This window comes from Trichechus manatus, unplaced genomic scaffold (assembly GCF_000243295.1).
Source record: "Trichechus manatus latirostris isolate Lorelei unplaced genomic scaffold, TriManLat1.0 scaffold00198, whole genome shotgun sequence".
Taxonomy (NCBI): Eukaryota; Metazoa; Chordata; class Mammalia; order Sirenia; family Trichechidae; genus Trichechus; species Trichechus manatus.
In genome coordinates, this window is record NW_004444134.1 from 412,786 (window position 1) to 418,659 (window position 5,874).

Consider the following 5,874-nt stretch of genomic DNA (forward strand, 5'->3'; position numbering starts at 1 on the left):
GCTTACAGCCACTACTAGGAGTTCAACATTTCTTGATGCCATGGTTCAAAGCTGATCAAGATACAATCTTGGGTTTCCAAATGCCTGCTGGATATCTTAACCTGAATGTTCAAACTTCACATGTATAGTCCTAATTTAGCAACTCTCCTCCCTCACCAGAAACCTAATTCTTCGCCTGACTTCTTTATTTAGGTTTTTGGTAATATCATTCCCCCAATCCCTGAGCCTGGAAACGCTTCAGTAATCTTTGATTCTTACCTTGTTACACCACATCCAACCAGTCCCTTGTGTAGCCTTTCTTAGCAATCGCTCCTCCATTCTTCCCCTCCTTTATGTTACCACCTTTATTTATCCCCCATTTCCTCTTCCCCGAGTTGTCGTAGGACTTTGTTCTCTCTCCTACTTACCCACACTGCTGCCAGGCAACTCCTCTTTTAGTATAATTCTTATCTTATTACGTGGGAATATGAGCCATAGTGATATGACTCACTTCCAAGTAGAAGCTTAAAAAGCCAACACTTGCTTCTCCCTGTGTCTTAGGTTTAGTCAGTGTTCTGAAGAGAAACAGAACCAGTGATATAGATTTACTTCAGGGGATTGACTCATGTGATTTGGGGGCTCGAAAGTAAAAAATCTGTATGTCAGGCAGCAGGCTGGAGACTCCTGCTGGCTCACAGGATTGTGGGGGGCTGGTAAGTCCAAAATCCATACCTCAGGTGGCAGGTGGTACACTTCCATGGCTTGTGTTCCAAGATTGGTCAGGTGATAGAAAGAGTACAGAGTGGAGACAGAGAGTTCTGCCAAAATATCAATGTATAGTCTGGGAACAGACAGACCACACCCTTTTTAACTGATTATTATATCAGTTACATTACATTATGGACAATGATTGCAATACCTTACATTATAATACATTATGGAACAGAAAGTAGCCTAGCATTTGGGAGTAGTCTAGTCAAACCGTTGGGAACTATAGCATAGCCAAGTTGACACATAAAATTAACCATTACACCCTGTATCCTATCTCTCCACCAATAGACCAGAAATATTTCAGATGTTGCTTTGTCAGCCTGGATCCCAGAGTGGTGACATCCTGCAATGGATAGCTCACATGAGCAAGAAGTAACCCTGTGTGGTTGTAAGCCCCTGAGATTTGTAAAACCTATTTACTACAGCATATTCTGATCTTTCCTGAAAGATATACTCTACCACCCAAAGTGCCCCAGATTCTCAAGAGTAACACTTCATATGTGATAAGTGATGATAGATTTGTTTCAAAATGTTTAGCTGAAAGAACAGATGATTAACTTTAGAATTATCAGCTTATGAACTAATACTAGATTAAGCTATTTGCTTTTCACTTATTACTTCAGTTTTCAGAAAGTTGCCCCAAGTTATTGCAAACGTTTGTATTTTTATTGGCTTGGTGAAGGGAGTTGGCAGTATCAAATGGTCCCTAGTTAAAAGCCACATTACTACCTATGTGGAGAGTATAACAATTCAGAGAGAGAGAAAGTGTTACGAGGAAACTTCTTAGAGTATTGCAAGCCGAGGAGACAAAAAGTGAACAGCTGTTTATAAACAAAGGGAAATGAGAAAACATGAGACATGAAGTGTCATCATTACCTTAGTATCTTTGACTTAGTGACCTTCTTATTACATAATTGATTAAAATAATGTCTAAATTATCTAGTGCTGCTTTAACAGAAATACCACAGGTGGATGGCTTTAACAAACAGAAATTTATTTTCTCACAGTATAGGAGGCTAGAAGTCTGAATTCAGGATGCAGCTCTAGGGGAAGGCTTTCACTCTCAGCTCTAGAGAAAGGTCCTTGTCTCTTTGAGTTTCTGCTCCTATCCAATCGTCATGTGGCTTAGCATCTCTCTTCCCCCATCTCTGCTTCTCTCACTTGTTTGTTTAATCTTTTTTATATCTCAAAAAAGATTGATTTAAGACACACCCTACACTAATCCTGTCTCATTAACGTAACAGAGACAACCCATCCCCAAATGGGATTATAACCATAGGCATAGCGGTTAGGATTTACCTCACATACTTTTTGGGGAAACAACTCAATCCATAACAAATAGCAAATCAAATTTCCTATAATCCTAAAAGTGGGTTATATTCTGGGCCTAGGAAAAGGACATGAATATTAGCTCTGTGGCCTCAAAAAGTTTGCATACAGGTCCTGAACAGGCTATATTCTGGGAATGCTTAATGCTCTAGCTATGCAGTTATTTCACTTAAGAAACTCAGCACCCTGTAAATTAAATTAGGAAATTATATACAGCTTTATATGAAAAAAATCCAGGTTTATGTATCATCTTGATATTAGCAGAGAAGTTATAACTTTACGAAGAAAGTTCAACTCAATTCCTTGAAACTGGGTGTGCAGTGAGAGCATTTAAAGTATAATTTCATTTCCAGAGTGTTCTGTCCTAAATCTTCTCATGTGTTCTCCTATTTAAGTAGCTCATATGGTTAGACATTTTTCAGACAATTAAATATTTGAGAATAGTAGCTGAGAAGCAGCAGTCAATTTCCTCCAATTTATTCAAACTGAATATAGCTCTGTGCAAAAGAATGAAGTGAAGGGCAGTGGTTAGGTCGGTGGTTTTTTAAAAATGCATCTCTTCTTACTCTGAAAAAGGCCACTGGGATGCCATTAATTGTTCCAAGTTAGCGCCAAAAGGAGAAAAACATAATTATTTAGGGTTGGAAGCTCCCAACCTTCACTTGTAGATGATGAGAATGGAGTCAAGGAAGACTGAGTCTTAGCCAAGTTGACTTAACCACTGAATGCGAGAGCTGTAATTAAAATGCCATCTCCCAACTGCCAGTCTTGCACTCAGCAGCTGACTATGAAATAATCAACTCAACGAGCAGCCAAATGCCTTGCATATAAGGAGAAAAAACTGTCAGAGCTGGGGTCTTCGGTGCATCAGTTTGATCTCAATTAACCTCTCTGACTTTCTCTTTCTCACTTTATCTGGGCAATTGGGCTGAATACTGCCTGTCCTATGTACTAGGAAGATTTGGTTTGGGGATCAAAAGAGATAAAGTCTGTGAAACATCCCTCATCACTGAAGTACTATGTAAGTGATAAGAGTCTTGATTTGTTGAACACTCTTTGTGTGCCATTCATTGTGGGGAGCATCATTTCATTATCAACACACGCCCACGAGGCAGGGACCACCATCACCGTTTCTGTACAGGAAAGGTAAAACTTTGGTTACATAACTCACCCAAGGCCCCACAGATTTGACCCCAAACCTGATCACTAATAATAGCACCTCCCTGGCATACAAAGATGTGATGGTCAATGATAGTAATTAGCACTGCATATAAATACAACAGGAGAGTATCAGATGAAATATTCACTCTATATGAACTATGTAATAACAACAAAACAATTCTAACATTTTCCTGATATTTTACAAGTGATTAAAAACTATTGTCCTTTAAGTTTTTTCAAGAATATCATTGTGTTGTTTTTAAGAAATTTTAGCTCCCCTCCCTTTTAAAGAATGAATTAGTAATAAATTAGTGTCATTCAAAACAAGGTTTCAATTATTTACTTTTTGTGTGTCTAGCATGGATGGTGCAGGACCAGGCAGTGTTTTGTTCTGCTGTGCATAGTGTTGCTATGAGTTGGAACTGACTAAACAGCTCCTAATAACAATGGTATGGGTTTTATAAAACATTTTTCTTGAATGTGAATGTATAATTTAAAAAGATTGATTTTTAAAATATTGAATTTAGGTCAATTCAGCTTTTCTTACAGTCTCTTTATGATAAATGTGAACTGAAAATTGCAATACTTCATTCAGATGGGGCTCCATGGACACACGGAACTTCAACACCTGGGCAGTTCACTGAAATAAATGACCTCCTCATAGAATATGGTCATTAACCTTTGAGGAGATATGCAATTGACTGATCTCCTATTTGTTTTCACTTTTCAACAAGTAGTGTCACTTGAGCATAAATATATAGTCTTTTACTGAGGAATGCTTTGATTTTCTCGAGAGTCTGGGTGTGTGTAGGGGGAGCTTCAACTTTAAAAACTTTTTGTCATTTTTAGTTTCAACTATGACTAAGATGTACTCGGTGAGTAACTGACATCACCTACTAGGTCACTTCCTTCCCGCCCCCAGGGGTACTAAGGCATAAAAAGTTTTAGCGGTTAAAATATTTTATTCTTTGCATTCTCCTCATCATACAGAAGAAAAAAAAAATCACTTCTTCTAGTGGATCAATATAACAAGTGAGTAAGCCAGAAGATGGCGTTGAAGATTAGCAATCACATTTTAGAACAAGATAGGCTTGTGCAGTCTCAGAAAGTTTCCTACAATGACTGCTCAGGGTCAGAGGGTGTGGATGAGTTAGGAAAATGTTGAAAATGACTAAACCTGGTGCAGAGCACATGTGTCTGAAAGTGCAAAAAGCTCTAATGGGCCATTTTTGAATTTAGCAATCCCCTTCTGACTGATACGTTTGTGAACATTTTTTAAAAAAGTAATTCACTTTTCACATGAAGGCAGTGATCTTTGCTTTGTTCACTGATGTGTCCCAAATGCCTAGAACACTTTCTGACAAGTAGTGGGTACTCAAAAAGTATTTGTTAAAGGAATGAATCCTCAAAAGAAAAAGAAAGGAAGAAAAACAGGTTGTAGCTAGAATTTTCTTTGAACAAAACCGTGTTATTTATTGCATAGTGTCTGATAATGGAAAACTTAACTTGGGTGAAATAAAAATATGGCATCCTGTTGATTTCTGAGAAGATCTATGAGTTTTAGGAAAAGCATGCGCTCTGTACCTCACTGCCTGTTTTGTTCTAGCATAAGCTAGTTTCTTTGAGAGGAGACATTGACCCAATATATAAGATTAAAAGAAAAACTGAGAAATAAGTGAAATCAAAAGATTTTCAAAAGTTGCAAGTTGACCTGGAGTGGTGGTGGTCTAAAATCATATAGAAACTCATGATCTGACAGTTTACCTGAAAATGCTAAGTAAGTAAACATGCTCAGAACATCCAAGACCTGCTTTCACGGTCCTCAAATGAGTATTGTAGAGTGAAAGTTCAGTTGGGGGTACTGGGGAGTTAATTTTTATATTAACGACATCTTAGAAAACTAAATAAAACACTTTTAAAAAAAAAACAAAAAAAACAAAAACACTGCCTTTGAGTCAATTTCGACTCATAGCGACCCTGTAGGACAGAGTAGAACTGCCCGAAAGGGTTTCCAAGGCTGTAATCTTTAGGGAAGCTGACTGCCACATCTTTCTCCCCCAGGGCTGCCGATGGGTTCAAACTGCCCCAAGCGCTTTAACCACTGGGCCAGGAGGGCTCCTTAAATAAAATCCTACATCTACTTAAATATTTTCCCATTTCTGACATTTATACTCCAACAACAAACTGCTGTCTCTCAAGTTGAGGCTAAAATTAAGCCATTTTAAGGTAAAGTTCGGAGATGATTAAACACTTGGATACTTCAAGACCCCTCCCAACTCTTTCGTGTTGTCATAACTGAAACTTGGGGGGTCTACGCATTGTCTGAGTCATCTCAATTCACCAGTTTAACAGATGCAAAACAATGTAAGCATTTCTAAACATGTAAGCACATATTTGAAGAACAGTTTATATGCTCAAGGGATTTGGGCCATTTCCTTTTTTCTTTTCAAAGAGTGCGATCTTTTCTAAACACCTCAGAGATGACCCTGGTGTGCTGAGGGTCCCCCCAACACCCAACAGACACAAACACAGTCTTTTGATACGGACAAATTCTTGTCTTCGGTAAGCGTTCTGCAAACGCAGCTTCCAGATCGGCTCTCTAGCCCCTTCGAGTCAGATTTCCGCTCCTACCCG